Source organism: Culex quinquefasciatus, chromosome 2 (genome assembly GCF_015732765.1).
Source record: "Culex quinquefasciatus strain JHB chromosome 2, VPISU_Cqui_1.0_pri_paternal, whole genome shotgun sequence".
Classification (NCBI taxonomy): Eukaryota; Metazoa; Arthropoda; class Insecta; order Diptera; family Culicidae; genus Culex; species Culex quinquefasciatus.
The window spans coordinates 112,158,950-112,177,252 of record NC_051862.1 but is presented as its reverse complement, the minus strand read 5'-3'; the positions used below and the strand labels follow the sequence as shown (position 1 = coordinate 112,177,252).

Sequence of the window (18,303 nt, the reverse complement as noted above, 5' to 3'; positions counted from 1 at the left end):
GATTGAAAAACATAGATGCCGCCACTGTTACGCAAACAGTGACCGTGCCAGGTAGTCAACTGAAACTTTGAAAAAATATTTAAAAATATTTTTTTTTCACTCCAATATTCAAATTAACGAGCGCACAGTTAGTCATTATGTTACTAAAATCATCTCCATATATTTGCATTGCATTATGTTCAAAAATATTAGATTTTCCCTCACATTTTGTTTTTTTTTAAGTTTAGTATAGACTAACACTACAGAACGGTAGGCCTTGTTTATGTTTTTGTTGATGTTTTGTTTTTTTTTCTGAATTTTTGATGGAGCAGCGGGAGCAACTGAACCTGTACTACTGCCTACAAACGGACGGAACTAGTTGCCGCGCGAACCCGGAATCTGTTGCAACGTACGCGAGGGGACACATCACACGTCGTCGCGTAGCACAGGTTCTTTCCTTTGGGCTGTAAGGAAAGAACTTGGGCTACGCAACGACGTGTGGTGTGTCCCCTCGCGTACGTTGCAACAGATTCCGGGTTCGCGCTGCAACTAGTTCCGTCCGTTTGTGGGCAGAGTTTTTCCAAGTAGAATGGCTGGAACTGAGAGTGCCGCAAAAGCCGTGGAGTCGGCGTCGGAAGACCATGATCCGGACTTTTTGGACAAACCGGCGGATGTGCATCGCGCTGGATGATGATGAAGGAGGCGATAACTGTGATTAAGACCCTGCCGGAGAATGACCAGCACCGGGTGAACGCGTTGAAGCACCTGCAGGAGGGCAAATATCAGGAGCTGTGCCAGCCGCTGGGGGACCGCAGGAAAGCGGTCATCACTGGGTAGTCGGAGTTTAAGGTGGGTGAGGCCGAGTGGAAGGTAGAGTCCAAGGACGAGGTTGACGTCGAAGTGACGGAACGCTTCAAGTGGATGGCCCTTAACTTAAAGAACCAGCACTCGAAGATATTCAAGCCTACGCGTCCTTGATTCCGGCGTTCTGGTTGACGGTGTTCAAGAATACTCAGACCATGGCCGACATGATCCAGCCGCACGACAAACCGGTTCTGACCCACTTGACCAAAGTGGACATCGTCTGCAAGACCGACCCGATGAGCTACGTTATCGAGTCCCACTTTTCACTTTACGAAACAGTAAGCGTTGCACCATCGACCAATGAACCGTTTAACATGAAAGGGTTTAACGTTGCCAAACGACTCGTTCTTGAACCCGCCCAGGTGCAGGATGACGACAAGAACGTCGTAGACGAGAAGCAGATACTCCTGAAGACGGACACTTCCTGCGCGCCCGTATATCCCGAAGGCCATCCTGTACTACACCGGCGAGGTGATGGACGAGGACGACGACGGTGAAGAGGAGGACGAGCGGCCCCAGCCGGCCAAGAACCAGAAGCACCGCGGTTGTCACGGTGGCGGCGGCGGCAAGTAAAGGACGCCCAAAATCCGGTCGAGTGCCAGCAGCAGTAAAGCAGCGATTGAACGTGAGTGAATCGACGGCAAAAACGCGTCGCTGCTGGTTCCGGTTCAATCGAAACGTTGTGGCACCTCGCCTCGCATTTTTACCCGCCCACAAAATTCAGTCCGCCGGAGAAAAAAAAGAACGGGCATCCGATTTCAACTCGGGTTGGCAAGAAGAAGCATAAGACTAAGGGACCGTACCATGAGGCAAGTCCGGATCTCCGGGAACCGGTAACACATGACTTGCTTAGGCCGTGTCCAATCAAACGTCGGCAACGCAACGGTCCAGTGCGTTTTTGGGTCGGATTTGGTTTAAAAAATCTCGGCGATGGTCCGAAGCTGGTTCGCGAGTTGTTCCGTGTGGCCGACGAAATCGACGCCGTCGGTACCATGGAGAGCGATTCAATCTAGGGTGGTGGGCGGGAAAATCAGCGAACTTTGATTTAATTGCTGAACCAGATAGCAAACAAGCACAATAGAAAACTAGCAAAAAATAAAATAAAATGAAAAACTAGCAAACTGGCATAATAGGAAAATAGAAAGAAAAAACTTAAAATATTCTGCTGCCGTTGTGAACTGCTGACAGTGATAAGCTTCCACCAGACTACATCGGTTCTCCAGTGATGGTGATTCCAGGCCGTACCAAAACGCTGCCAAAATGGCCCTGCGCGACGTAGATATTCCGAAGTAGATCAAGCGCAGAATGGCCATGGCCATTATCTAGCAGGAGGCCAACGAGAATGCGAAAGAGATCGACGCCAAGGCCAAGGAGGAGTTCAACATCTAAAAGGCCCCCTGATCATGGAGAACTACGAGAAGAAAGGGAAGGTCGAGCCGCAGAAGAAGAGCGAGTTTTCAAACATGCTGAACAAAGCCCATTTAAAGTTACAGAAAGTTCCTGAGAATCACTTCGCCGGAATGCTGGAAGAGTTCAGTACCCGCGATCCGTCCCTTCACAGCGAGGTTATCAGCAAGGGCTTGCTGCAGATCACTGATGCCCAACTGATGCAGAACGTGCCGGCTTCCGTTGAGCAATCCCAGAAAACGTCCGGCTAGGACTTCGAGCCACGCTGGATACGGACAACTTTCCGCCCGAGGGCTACACCGACCTCGACCTGTTCATGCAGTCTGGAGAAACTAAGATTTCCAACATTTAGTGGTCCCAGCAGGAGCTGATCCCTGCGATCGTCCTGTTTGGTCGATACATCAACCGCTAATCCACCTTGAACAACCCCCCCCCCCCCCCCTCTCCTCCACCTTCTCATCATTTATTACCGCGGCGCGGTCGTGCTGCTTGCTATAAGTAAGACGGTTGCGAATTTTTAAAGGTAGCACACGTTGAGATATGTAAGGTCTGCTGAGGGTTGAGCCATCCATCTGTGTTGCTGTGTGGTCCTGAACTCGGCGACGTTGTTCTCCAGTTGTTGGCATAAATCTGCTTGATACCGGTTGAGAAGCTGCCTTTCTTCCTATCGTACCTTCCGGGGACTTGTTCTCGATCAGGCCATCGTTATCCATGTCCCACTCGAGGGGGTATTCTCCAGCACCAGCTTGCAGGCCGGATACATTCTCTTCGAGTAGGAAATCGCGTTCGGTTCGCGACATCCGGTTCCGGAAGCTCTCCTTGTTGATGAACTCTATCGAGCTGAACTTGCCCGCGTTGTCCGCCTCTAGCTGGGTGTAGTAGTCGCGGTACACCTACAAGATGAATTTGGAGTTCAGATCCTTCCACTCGTACACATCGTGGATCGGGTACGCGTTGATCAGCTCGAACGGTTCCTCGTCTGGAATAGTTGTACGACCAAATGAAAAATATGAACAGAATTTATGTAGGTTAACTTACCGGGATCACCCTATTTGTGCGGTACGTAACTTTAATCTTCCGCGGAATGGCCTTCCTATCGTAGAGATGCTTCCGTCCCTAGGTTATCTCTCGCTGTACAGCAGTTCGATGGCTTTGATTTCCTGTTTGGACGAAGCTTCTGCTCGACCAACAAGCAGAGCTCGATTTCTTGGCCGTCGTCGTTGAGTACGCTGTGCCGGTAGATTTTGATGTGCTTGCCAGCGTTACCCAGCAGTTCGATATACTAAGGGGCGAATTCCACCAGCCCGGCTCTCGAACCTGCCTTCTTTTCAATCGTTGTCGATGAGTTATTTCATGTTGAATGCCGACCGAAACACTTCCGTCACCGTGCTCGCAAACAAACACACCCGTCTGCTGGCGAATAGGAAAGTTTTTCAACCGGCCTCCGCAAACATGAAAGGTCAGGTAAACTCCGCCGGATCTTCCTCTTGCTACGGCGTAGAAGGGCAAATTGCGCGCCAGCGTCCGGGGATCGAGCGGAGATGAATACGTGGAACCGGATGCGGACTGGAACAATTTGCGGGAAAACAGAAAATGTGACCAAAATGTGCTCAGGTGTAACGGCTGGTGGTATTTTTTTCGATTGCCTCTACTTTGGCAATCACTTACCATGATTTTGGCCGGTTCTGGCCGGGTTGTGGAAGGTTCCCGTGGAGGAAAAGATGTAAATTGTCACGTTGCACAAGAAATTACAAACAAAAAAAAAATGTTGACAATCTGCCTGACAGATTTAGCTGTCAAAAGTAGGGAGAGAAAGAGAAAAAAATGTGATGGCGGCCGCTGTCACGCTGGTAGTAAGCAGTTTGAAAAATGTATGGGGGAAATCAGAAAAAAATAAATATTTTTAATATAAAGCAATGCTTGAGGCCGAGGTTTGACCTGGTGAAAGCTAATTTTTTTTTAAACTATCAGGTCAAATTTTATTCGGCTGTGATATGTTGTTTCTTAGATATTTGCATAAGGAGCGTTCTTTTATTACGTAACGCAGTAGGGGGAGGGGGTCGGAGGCCGTGTTACGCTCCATACAAAATTTTTAAAATTTGTATGGAAATTTTGTTACGAGGGGGGGGGGGGGGGGGGGGGGTCTAAAAGTCCGATTTTTCGCGTTACGTAATAAAAGAACGCTCCCTAATAGTCAATTTCTCAGAACAAATTTGAATTTCTTACCACCAAACGAACAGCGCCATCTATGAGAAATTTTGGCCCGTCGGGTAATCCATTGATAGATATGTCAATCTACGATCATGCCGTTGTTCACTGATCCATTCTGGCCAATCTTGAACAGGTTACCGGTGGCCCCTTGGGGACACTTCCACTTTTCTTCTTTTTTCTTTTTCTTCCCTCTCTCCTATACTGCCGTTTTACGCATAATTGTCCCATGTCATTTTTTGAAGATTCTGACTTTTTATCATTTTTCCTTCCTCACTGAGGTAAGGCTATAATCCTGCTCTGAAAATGAACTTTTTATTAAAAGGCTCATAGACCCACCTTCATGTATACATATCGACTCAGAATCGAAAACTGAACAAATGTCTGTGTGTGTATGGGAGTGTGTATGTGAGTGTGTATGTGTGTGTATGTGTGTGTGAATGTGTGTATGTGACCAAAATTCTCACTGAGTTTTCTCAGCACTGGCTGAACCGATTTTGATCGAACCAGTTGCATTCGACTTGGTTTAGGGCCCCATACATCGCTATTGAATTGTTTGAAGTTTCGATAAGTAGTTCAAAAGTTATGTATAAAAATGTGTTTTCACAAATATGCGGATCTCAATTATGTGCATGTAAACGATGTCCGGATCCATCATCCGACCCATCGTTGGTTAGGTAATTGAAAGGCCTTTTCAATGAGTCCAAAACATTGAAGATCTGGCAACCCTGTCTCGAGTTATGACCACTTGAGTGATATTTATGTACTTTTTTGAAGCCGGATCTCACTTAAATGTATGTAAACTATGTACGGATCCATCATCCGACCCATCGTTGGTTAGGTAATTGAAAGGCCTTTCCAATGAGCCCAAAACATTGAACATCTGGCAACCCAGTCTCGAGTTATGACCACTTAAGTGATATTTATGTACTTTTTTGAAACCGGATCTCTTTTAAATGTATGTAAACTATGTCCGGATCCAACATCTGACCCACCGTTGATTAGGCAATTGAAAGGCCTTTCCAAAGAGTCCGAAACATTGAAGATCTGGCAACCCTGTCTCGAGTTATGACCACTTAAGTGATATTTATGTACTTTTTTAAAGCCGGATCTCACTTAAATGTATGTAAACTATGTCCGGATCCAACATCCGACCCACCGTTGATTAGGAAATTGAAAGGCCTTTCCAAAGAGTCCAAAACATTGAACATCTGGCAACCCTGTCTCGAGTTATGACCACTTAAGTGATATTTATGTACTTTTTTAAAGCCGCATCTCACTTAAATGTATGTAAACTATGTCTGGATCCATCATCCCACCAATAGTTGATTAGGTAATGGAAAGGCCTTTCCAATGAGTCTAAAGCATTGAAGGTCTGGTAACCCAGTCCCAGAAGAACTGACATCCTTGTATCGAGTTATTACCACATTAGTTTTTAAGCTTAGTTTTACGTATACTTTCAGAAAAACACATAAAATCTAGTACTTTGTTCAGAAAATCATTGAAAACAACACCAAGTCTGTTTGTCCCATCGTTGAACTTCTACGCATAATTGTCCCGCCAAGTATTTTCTATCACGAAATCATGAGTTTTAAATAAGGGTAATATTACAGAGTAACACAGAGTGATGTACCTGCGATGTACCAGCAAGTTGAACCAAAAATCAAGAGGCAGTGGGAGCTCTGGCTTACTCTGTGGTAATCAGCCGTCCCCTAACATGACAGTTTTCGTGAGTTGCGCGTATCCACCGACAGATGGCATGTGGACCTCGTCGAAGTCCGCCCATTAAAAACGCAACTCAAAATTTGCATGGGAAACTTTTTTTTCGTGACGGCTTTCGCGGCACGCTCCCTCCAACTGTTCGAGACTAATATTTTAACATGGCGTATCTTTAAACAAGTTTTTCAAGAAAACGATTCCAGAATGCTTATTTTGTCGTTTTAAACCAAAACAAGGCAAAAACTATATTTAATTAAACTATTCGCCATTTTCAAAAATTTGGCTAGATAATATCGAGGGCCGCCATCTTAGGCCCACTGGGCCCACAAAACGGGGTACGCTCAGTTTGTATGGGAGCTGTCAACATGCTCCCGGGCTGGTGGTAATATAATGTTAACCGGGGTGATTAGGGACATATAGGGCGAATAGAGACCCACGGGACAATTATGCGTAGAAACACAGAAATCGATCGAAAAATTTCAGTCGCGTTTTTCTCAGTTGCCCTTTTTTGAACATGGGACAATTATGCGTACACCCAAAGGAAAAATATATCTCGGATCAGCTACCTAGAAGTTGAGGGTTCAATCCTCGTTCTGTTAAGGGTTTTTTTTTGTGAAATACAACCAAAAAGCCGTCGGTAATGTTGATAACTGTCGGTAACGGGCAAAAATGTCATACCCCTATATCGCAAAAAATGCATGAGGACAGTTTTCATGCAGATTCTGATATACTTTCATTCCGCCATGCATCACAATCATGCGACCGCCGTTTGGGTGTAGAACGGCAGTATATGTCATATTCCGGAAGAGTCCCCAAGGGGCCACCGGTAACCGGTTCCAGATTGGCCAGGATGGCTCAGCTAATAACGGCATTACCAAAGATGGACATATTTTTCAATTTCATGGAGTTTGAAGTGCAACAGATGGGTTTTCACCGAGGGGCGTGACAAAGGCCTTAATATATTAATTTTTGCTAATTAATACATTAAGGAATTAAATTCCTCGTGTCATTTGACATTTGACAGCGCCACACCTGCTTTGAAAACATTGGTTTGCTTCGTGTCTCTTTCGCGCGCTCGGCTGTCAAGTTTGTTTTGGTTTCGCGCTTGGTCACGGTGGATAAAAAAAAAGAAGCGGAGGAAATTCTGGAGCAGGACGATGCAAAAGTGCCATAGGCGGAGAAGTTGCAGCCGGCGGATTTTGATTACATTGGCCAGTAGCAAATCAAAAAGCTTGGAAAGTGCGGTTTCATCGATGACGAGATCCTGGGACGCGCCTTGCGTCGGACACTAGCAAGATTTCTTTGCAGCTGGTGGTGGCATGTGACAGCGATGCCTTCAACAAGTCGACACCGGATGAAATAAAATTCTGTTGTCCACTCACGCTCAGATACTGGAGTGATTAATCCGGCAAATGGTTCGACTAGCTGGCCACTTTAACGCTCGCTGGTTCAGGATCAGGGGTCAAGGAAAAGCAACCAGGAGGGAGTGGACCATTATAATTATGAGACCATCAGGGTTGGTTACTTGAAATGGCCTTCAGTTCCGTTAGGTGGTGACTTTTTTGTAGATTTTTTGAATATAGACAAATAAAATAACTCAACTCTGTTGTTTCATTTATTTCAACAAGAATCGCATTAACTGTGGAACCGACGACGGCTCGACGACGGTCGTCAGTGGAACCGTGTTGAATTGGTAATTTCTTGAAGTGTCTGGAATAAAGATGCCAAGTTGCCGATCGCTAAGGACTTTGACGAACACGTGAACAAATACACAACATTCCGTTCCCGGGAAGAGTCTTCATCACCGTCAACCGGCGATTGAATTTCCACCGGGCTCATGGTAGTACCGGTGATGGAGGTCGTCACGGGACTAACGGAGGTCAAAGACTGAGCGGTGATGAGGGTGGCAACGGTAGGGACAACATCGGGGGAAACCACTTCTGATGGGTCTCGTTGAACATGCCCAGCTGTTTGGCGGCAGTGGTGACGAAGAAACCAGACCAAATAAATAGGACAATTTTTGCCGATATATGTGGCCCGTGGGAAGAATTGGAGTCGAGGATACGTTTCAGCAAACGCAGCATCCAGGTGTGTCTCAATGCGCCGCTTCCCAGTTAACTCAATCCGAATTCTGAAACGGAATCTTATTAGAATCGTATACAAATTCCGTTTCAAACGCAACAACCGGTTCCGTGTTCGAACCGGTTGTTGCGTTTGAAACGGAATTTGTATACGATTCTAATTAGATTCCGTTTCAGAATTCGGAATGATTTGACTGGGTTCCGGCTGGGCCAGCTTCGATATCGTCCCTAGTACGTCCTGGTCACTGCCCTGGATGGCGCTGCGCAACTTTTCCGGTTTGCCCGTGCCGCGCCTGCACTTATCTGCTCGACCTGCTTTTCGAGGACGCAAATTTTTGCGCCAACCACAACAACAAACACGCGCAGTGTCAAACTGTCAAATCAATGTAATGTAAGGAGAGGTGGCGTTGTTTTGACCGTAAACAATCGTTAATGTATTTAATTTCTGCCGTTAATTAATTAAATAATTTAATTTCTTACTATTGTCGCGCCCCTCGGTTTTCACCAAAAAAGTCAAGTTGGCCGTTCATCAGGTACCCGGGAACCGGTTCCAGGTTGCCCGGAAGTGGCCACTAACACTCCAGAGTGGTTCTGGCAATCGTGTATTGTATTTTCAGTAAGTTTCATGGATCAATTTCAACTATTTTGAGAGTATTGGTATCACATATGGGTAATTATCTACCAACTCACACGAAATCGGGAAAAGTTGCCCCGACCCCTCTTCGATTTGCGTGAAACTTTGTCCTAAGGGGTAACTTTTGTCCCTGATCACGAATCCGAGGTCCGTTTTATGATCTCTCGTGACGGAGGGGCGGTACGACCCCTTCCATTTTTGAACATGCGAAAAAAGAGGTGTTTTTCAATAATTTGCAGCCTGAAACGGTGATGAGATAGAAATTTGGTGTCAAAGGGACTTTTATCTAAAATTAGACGCCAGATTTGATGGCGTACTCAGAATTCCGAAAAAAACGTATTTTTCATCGAAAAAAACACTAAAAAAGTTTTAAAAATTCTCCCATTTTCCGTTACTCGACTGTATAAAGTTTAGGAACATGTCATTTTATGGGAAATTTAATGTACTCTTCGAATCTACATAGGGGGATGGCGTCGCTATTTTTAGACCACGTTTTCCACTTTTGCTCATCGAATCCGACTACTTTATCGACTTCATTTTGCTTGGCGAGATAGGACGCTGTCTATTTTTAGACGATGACTCAGCACTTTTACACTCTTGCGCTTAAAAAAACCAGGTGGCAGCACGATGTAACGCCACGTCTCTATTGACTCACAAGGGTCATTTTTTCATTCAGAACAAAATTTTTCATTTTAAATTTTCTTGTTTTTTCTAACTTTGAAGGGTTATTTTTTAGAGTGTAACAATGTTCTACAAAGTTGTAGAGCAGACAATTACAAAAAAAATTATGTATAGACATAAGGGATTTGCTCATAAACATCACGAGTTATCGCGATTTTACGAAAAAAAAAGTTTTGCTGTCTAATGCAATCCGGAGCATCCTGATTGGTTGAAATTTGCCCGAGATACAGGTCGTCAAAGTTGGGGTCTCAAAAAGGTCTTTTTTCGGTTGTAGCCGATTCCCGTGTCAACCGGTGTCCAAATCCGGTTTTCCAGGTCGGTTTCAGAAAGGGGACGTCCTAAGCTTTCATTTGTGACAAAAAGAAACCGGAATTGGTCAAAAACTGGATTTATGACGATTTTTTTTATGTTTGGGGTCGAAAAGGACCACAATACCTTATGTGTGATTTTTTTTTAATCCCAAGGGAAGGTTAATGGCCACGGAACCAACAAAAACTTTCAGAAAGCCAAGAAGCATCCTCCCTGATGTAAAGGGAACTCCTTCCGGATGTTTTTGCCGGCACTGACTATCGGAAGTCCAAACAGCATTCTCCCTCTTGCGCAGGGAACTCGTTCCGGATGGTTACGAAACCAGCAAACATCATCCGGAAGGAATTCCCTGCGCAAGAGGAAGGATGCTGTTTGGCCTTCCGAGTATTCAGAAAACTGGGAAAACCATTTCCATGAGCAGTCAATCCTTCAGTAGCCGGTTCCGTGGCCAGTAAACCCGGAATCCAGGCCATTTCTCACGATACTTACCGGATTTTCTATTGCCGCAATCCACCTCCTTCTTAATTTTTGCGCGGTTTGGTCACTTCGACCGACAAATGACGAAAAAAAAACACATAAACAACATTCGAACATAAAAACTGAACAAACTTTGTTTTGAACTTTGACAGTTCCAAGTTTTAGTTGCGTTGCTAGCGCGTTGCTAGATTTGGTAACTCGCTCCCAACCGACGCGTTACGTTTTAGTTCCGCAACCCATTTAGCAACGACCGGTGTGGGAGCAAAGTTACTAACACGCGTTACAAAACCCTAAAACCGGCCTAATACTCACGCTGGTAAGGTTGCTCTAAGTCAGTCTTGTTTCATCTGTTACAGATGATTCGAAAATCAGCACTACTTCGAGAAATCAATCACAGATTTTCAATAGGACGTAAACCTTAGTGTCTGCGCCGAGACACCTTCTCGACAGCCGGGATTGTCCTCAGCAGGACAGGGAGTGGACTGTAAAACTCCGATGGGGGGGTGCTTGGTCCGGATGAAGAAGAAGGTCCTGAAGTCGTGGTTTGGGGTTCTTTATTAGGTGTGCCCTTTAGCCGGGGCTTGGTGGTACTGGATGGGGATTACAATTCGGGGAGCCTTTTTATAGGCGGTGGCAAGGTCAAACTGAAGATATAATACAATAGGGGCTACGAACTACCATGAGGATCAACAAAAGACCAATTGTTGGTGCCGTGTGCACAGAAATGGGGATTAGAAATAGCCTTGAAGATCAGCTACCTTTGGGATCGTGTGCAGAACTAAAACAAGGGTGAATATCCTAATTGCGGACGCAACATACCGGCCACCAATGGAACGCCAGTTCCATTCAGAATTAAAGCTAGAAAATATTTACATATCACACTTCTTAGATTCTAACACTTCACTGTTCTTCAGATGTCGCCGCCAACTCGTTTAGCAGCTCATCGGGTGGGTAACCGACCTCTTCGGCTTCGGGGTTGTCCTTGAGTGTCGTTGCCGACGACTTTGGCTCGGTTGATCTCCAGAGTGAGTTTGATTCCAGCGTGCGTGGAGCGCCAGGCCAGCTTTGGTCACGTGTTGGTGAAGGATTGGTGAGGCCCAAGCTCGTTAGCGCCTTTCGTAAATCTGCTTGCTTGATGAGTGTGGCCGTGCTCCAGGAGGCAGCCGGTCGCCTTCGGTTGCGGCTGGGGTCACTAGGGCAGCGTACCATGGGCATAGCGGTGCCGACGGTTCGGCAGAGAGAGGAGGTTTTATGGTTGGACTCAGGTGGGCGTCCACGACGGGGATCTCGTCGGCGACGAGTATCGTCCGAGTAAGGAGAGTTTGAGCTTGATAAAATCCGGGGGAGTGACGCCAGCGAGCATTGCGTGGGTGTACAGATTACGAGTTCCGACGTTATTCTCAAGCGAGCCGTGCTTGGGAGACGCAGAGCGCATGAACCGGATCGCTGCCGATTCGAGTGAGCACGAGTGAGCCAAGGTGTTCACCGCGCTACCAGCCAGGGGATTGAGTTGCTGAGAGAATTTGCCCGTAGTGCCGAGCGCGTGTAACTCAGACTTTTGAGTTCCGTGGAGTACAGGGCCAGCAGTCCGAAACAGCCAGTCCTGGAGACCGCCGCCAGCGAAACTTGGACACCAACGCAGGCTGCGTCGCAGCTGCGCTTCGGTGACGATGATTTGTAGCGAGACGGCATTTAAGTCGATCGTGAGCCTATGGGGGAAGGATGAACCTTGAGCGTGATTGGCCTTTCTTTCAAACCGGGTAATCTCGACCTTGGCAAGAAAGGGCGAGACGGAATCTGTTTCCACATCTTTTGAGAGGGGAGCTCCAGATGCAGGGCCCAGTGGGACAAGCTGAACTTCCCAAGGGACTGCCGGCTGAGGGTGGTTGTGTTCGGGGGTTGGCGTGAGAGTAAGAGCTTCTGTTTCTGTGAGTGTTGGTGAGGTGAGGGTACTTTCCTTGCTCGAGAGTTGCGATACAGCAGTCGTCCATGACCGCGTCAGAGGGGGTCGATTATCAGGGGATGGTGGATGCAACGAAAAGTGATGTTTCTGTCTGCATCGCCAGCAGGGGTTCGAGAAGCAGTCACGCATGGGGTGGCTGGCCGACAGACAGTTCTGGCAGATTTTCTTCTGCAGGACAACTTCCTGTTTCTGATCGTACGGCAATCGTAGATACTGCACGCACACAGTTGTGCGATGCGGCCGAGAGCAAACTGAGCAACAACTGGGGATTGATCCAGGGGGCGGACAGAGCGCAGCGGCCAGATCAGGTGTAATTGGCTCATGTGACACCAAGAACTCTCGCAGCCGTTTGCAGCGATCCTCCATGTCCACTCTCTGGTTGGCGTACTCTTCCAGCGTTTCTGCATCGTCTGTCGATAGCTCAAGATCGACCAATGCTGCCATGTGGCGTTTGAACAGTTCGTCCATCCGTTGAATACGGAACGGCACTTTCTCGCAATCAAGTTCAATATTGAATGCGTCCACGAATCGTTCAATCATCAGGATGGAAGCTTTTGTGACGCGCACGAGCGTCGACAGTTCTCGTAGCTTCGACAGTCGCTCCAAACTAACAAAAATCGTATGTTTCACTCACCCCAGCTGCTCCAAACCAACATACAAATCCTCTGTGGCTGGCCAGCAATGTCAGCCACGTGCTCGTGCAAGTTTTGACGCCAAACCCGGGGAAACGGCGTCCCGCTTGTGCAGCCGTTTGTTCTGGAATCTGGAAAGTCCGGGTTGACCAGCGACAACAGTACAGACGCCACGTGCTTGCTCAACAATGGCGGTTACAAAATGGCGACTTGCTCAGGAACCACGCACGACCGCGCCACGTGGGCCACGCAGCAATGGCAACTTCTGCAGCGAGCGTGTATCACTACTCCGACGACACCAGGTCGGAAACGGCAAAGCTTCTTCTGGACCTACAAATCACTTTCTCACTGTTGGATCGCCACGTGATCCGCACAGCAATGGCGGCTTCACACACTTTAATTCCGATGACCACGCCACGCTGTCTGCGCAGCGATGGGGGTCTTCACTCTCGACACTCTCTTTGTTCTTCAAGGTCACCGAAATAGATCCAGCAACGCTTGGGAACCACTTTTTCTCACTTTTTGTTCAAGAACTTTTCAGTTTCGGACACGGTTGAACAATCGTTCTTGATCACGTATCTGTGGCAGCGCCTGGTGCCACCAGGATCGCGCCGGCTCGGGTGAGCCTCGCGCAGCGTTCAACTTTCGGTTCTTCCAGGAGGACACTTTCTTCACACACTTTCACTAGCGACGGTGACTCGCCGAAGCTCACCACCATGCTCTTCCGAAGGACCTCCGGGGCTTCTGGGGAGTCCGGATTGAATCCGGTACGGCCACGCTTGACCGTCGAACATTTGCAGCAACCGCGTGCTCTTCCGAATGCTCTTACGAGCTTCGGGGGCTTCCGGAATTAATCCGATTAACTTTTGTCCACTTTTCACTAGCAACGGGGTCATTCCATCTGAAGCGGAACAGCATTTGAAAATTACCATCTCCGATTCTGCTCAAATTTGGCAGAGCTGTTGAGACTATCAAAACATGCAAAAATCCCGAATTTCATCCAAATCGGACCACCCCCTCCATTTTTGTACCCTCCCAAAAAATCGACTTTTTGGCGATTTTTGAGCGAAACCCCTATCTTCAAACGACGATAACTCAGGAACCACAAATCTTAGAGGGTCGGTCTTAGAATCAATTTTGAAGGAAATTGGACGTAGAATCCATTTCCGTGATCAAAATTTAGATTAATATATGTTTTCTACCTGTATTGCGCAATTGAAAACTTTAAATGGCCGTATCTCAAAACAGCCCTATTTATTTTTTAAATTTGACCTCACCATCGTATTCCTCGTCCGATTTTACATAAGAATCACTTATCGACAGAAAGTCGATACTTAAACGGAAATGGATTCTACGTCCAATTTCCTTCAAAATTGAGTCTAAGACCGACCCTCTTAGATTTGTGGTTCCTGAGTTATCGTCGTTTGAAGATAGGGGTTTCGCTCAAAAATCGCCAAAAAGTCGATTTTTTGGGAGGGTACAAAAATGGAGGGGGTGGTCCGATTTGGATGAAATTCGTGATTTTTGCATGTTTTGATAGTCTCAACAGCTCTGCCAAATTTGAGCAGAATCGGAGATGGTAATTTTCAAATTTGCATTTTTCTTGCACACTTCAGGTGGAATGACCCAACGGTAACACGTGCTCTTCCGACCACTCCGCTGAGCTGGACGGGGGTAACCGTGATTGACCGGCACTTGATCACGATCACTTTCAACCGTACACTTTCCACAAACAACTTCCGCGCGACACAGGAACCAACTTCCGCTACCAGACCTAGCTTGAGGGGGGAGGGAGGCAACGCCAGGTGCCAACCCAAGCGACGGCGGCTCGCACAGGAGCTCCACACCGTGCTTCCAATGCTCGTGAAGAGCGAGGCGAGGGGTACACTTCGTGGGGTCCGGGTCCTATCCGGTTCGAAGGACCAAAATAATAAAACTCCGATGGGGGGGGGGGAGGGGGGGTGCTTGGTCCGGATGAAGAAGAAGGTCCTAAAGTCGTGGTTTGGGGTTCTTTATTAGGTGTGCCCTTTAGCCGGGGCTTGGTGGTACTGGATGGGGATTACAATTCGGGGAGCCTTTTTATAGGCCCCTTTCAATAGGGGCTACGAACTACCATGAGGATCAACAAAATACCAATTGTTGGTGCCGCGTGCACAGAAATGGGGATTAGAAATAGCCTTGAAGATCAGCTACCTTTGCACAGAAAAAAAATGTAAATTTACCCAACACTGAAACCATGTTTTGAATGTAAACATGCTTAATGTAAATTTTAAATTCATTGTAAAAAGTTGTATTGCATTTAAAGAGCCTTCATGTAAAATTAGATTGAACGTATCTTATGAATCTCATGCGAATAGATTTTTTATTCCTGTTAAATGATGAATTTGAAAATCTAAAAAGCATGTATTTGAATATTAAATGTAAAATTTGCTCAATGTAAATGTTTTTAAAAGCGTAAATTTCAATTCAAAGAGATTGTTATTGCCAATGACAGTTCATTATTCATGATGCTTCCGAGGAAGAGTGCAGGAATGTTTTAAAGTTTTCCTAATGGTAAAAGTGGTGTGTTTAGTGATTGGAGATTGAAGTAAATGTCGATTGTTTACGATTGACGAACACGTCGATTGTTTATGAATATCAAGCTGGTAAGTTGAGGCGTTCATTTGCGGGTGCCGCCAGGAGCAGCACCAAATTTTAAAGATCTTGAAAATTATATCTGTATTTAGAAATTGTGATTGCACTTACAGAATAATAAATAAATGCTGGTACAGCTGTTGTTGCTGCGGCGTCGCAAAGATCTGGCGGAGTGGGTTGCCGGCAAGCCTGCCGGAAGCGGCTGCTGACGATCTTTGCTGAGGCGTTGCGCCTGCGGCTGCGGCTGCGGCGGCGTGTACTTGGGAATGTCCGTTTTCCAATCTCGACCGACTGGATGGTGGCGTTCGCCGGCGGATTGTACTGGAACATGGCATCTTCAAATCCCCGTACGAATCGTAGTGATCTTCGTAGGGCGATTGCTGTTGATGGAGCTGCTGCTGTTGGATCTGCTGCGGCTGCGGTTGAGCCTGCTGGATCGGGGCCTGCTGTTGGGGAAGATGCGGCGGAGGCTGCTGCGGAATCATCTGAGCTGGTTCGAATAGTGATGCTGCTGAACCGGTCGCTGGTCCAACATTCGCTCCGGAACTCCACCTACTGGTAAAACAATTGCGTTGTTCATCTTGTTGCTCTGGACACTTCCGGACAGCGCTCCTGCACTATTGCTGTGCACGACCTGACCTCCGGCAACACCTCCCGAGTCCCGGACCAACCATCGGCAAACCACCCTCGTTGGTCTTGTTCCTGGTCTGATTCTTGAACTGCAGCGACGTGGTCACCTTGCAGTCACTACCTCTACGATCCTTCTCCTTGGATCGTCTGGTTCAATAGCTTCTTCTTGTTATTATTGTTCGCCATCCTGTCCGAGCTGTACCGACTTCCGTCGTTACGACCATCCCGATACTGACCATCGTGCTGCTGCACCTGTTGATCGTACTCCCTCTCCATGCCACCACGATTGTGATCAACCCGACGCCGGTCAGCCGGCGGCCTCGGACGACCTCCACCGGTCCGCTCATCGATCGCTCACCGGGACTGCCGACTGGTGCGGCGCATGTTTTGGCTAGAGCGCGGCTTGCCAACGCTGCCACTGCTGTTGCTGCTGTTGTTCATGCCGCCGACGCCACCGCCCAGCTCGGGAATTCCTCCGGCCGCGGGAGAGACATGCGCGGACGTGTGTGCTTGTTCACGTTGTTCGACTTGGAGTACACGTCCTCGTCCTCCCAGTTGCGAGTGTACTTGTTGGGACCGCGGCTGGAGGGGAATTTCACTTAAAAAAAAACACTTTACAACAAACCTCCTTCCAAAATACTCACGTATAATGCCTTCTCCTGCGCACCCTCGGCGGACAATTCTCGCTCCGGATGTCGTATCAGTTCCGCCCGCGAATTGCCACTTCCGAATCGTCTTCGAAGCCATCGACTTTTCCACTCCCTTCCGTCCTGCACTGCCATGACTTTTTTTTATCTTATGTCAGTCTGGCCAGTTTGGCACGTTTGATGAGAAGACTATAGTTGACCCACTCCAGTCGGGTTTATTTCAGTATAACAGTTTTGATTCAAACGTTACGTATTTTGTTTACAGATATATTTTAATAGAACGTTACAACTTTAGTAAGGCTGGTACAAATATTATTTAAAGTTTTTGTCCTAGTCAACTCAATCAGAATTCTGAAACGACTGAAACAATTAGAATCGTTTACGAAATACGTTTCAAACTAAACAACCGGTTCCATCTACGCATCGGTTGTTGCGGTTGAAACGGAATTCGTTAACGATTCGAATTTAATTCCGTTTCAGAATTCCGATTGAGTTGATATCAATGAATTTATGCAAATAATTTTAATACTTATGGTTCACGTCTTTTCCGATATGTGTTTCCAAAATTGATAATTTTTGAAAATATTTCGAAAGCCAGTTAGTCTACAATCGATTTATAAAGTTTTTTTTCGATCAACCTGCATTTTTTTTTGGAAATAATTTTGTTTGCCGCTCGATTTTTTGAGTAAATTTTGAGGGGATTGGGGGACCAAAACTTTAAATTAATTTGCAGAGGCCTTAGAATTATCTTATACACGGTGTGTTTGTCCAGAAACATAAAGATACAAAAAATCTACAAGTCTCATATTTGGCACCATGAAAGATGAGATCTTTCCTTACATTTTGCGGTGTGAATCAAAGTATTTCGTATAGGGCAATTTTCTTTTATTCAATTTTGCAATTTTGAAAATTTTCTGAAAATCGGTAGATTTATGTACATATCTATCAAATTTCTTATGAATAAACTTTGAGACACTCTAAGCTACATATTTGAGCAATGTTTGATTTACAATTTAGGTTTCCGTATTGCCCAATAATAAGAGATATAATGTTTAAAATATGAGATTTATAAATAAAACAGCCGTGACCGTGGTGTAGTGGTAAGCGTGGTTGCCTCTCACCCAGTCGGCCTGGGTTCGATCCCAGACGGTCCCGGTGGCATTTTTCGAGCCGAGATTTGCCTGATCACGCCTTCCGTCGGAAGGGAAGTAAATGTTGGCCCCGGACTAACCTAAAGGTTAGGTCGTTAGCTCAGTCCAGGTGTAGGAGTCGTCTCCCTGGGTCCTGCCTCGGTGGAGTCGCTGGTAGGCAGTTGGACTAACAATCCAAAGGTCGACGGTTCGAATCCCGGGGTAGATGGAAGCTTAGGTGTATAAAGAGGTTTGCAATTGCCTCAACAATCAAGCCTTCGAACACCTAGTTTCGAGTAGGAATCTCG

At 46.6% G+C, this 18,303-nt stretch overlaps 2 pseudogenes; both read left to right on the top strand.

Annotated features, from left to right (window-relative positions):
* The first annotated feature begins 518 nt into the window (after positions 1-518).
* LOC119766253 lies at positions 519-1,534 on the top strand (annotated as a pseudogene).
* Positions 1,535-1,538: 4 nt separating this feature from the next.
* LOC119766252 lies at positions 1,539-2,602 on the top strand (annotated as a pseudogene).
* Positions 2,603-18,303: the final 15,701 nt, after the last annotated feature.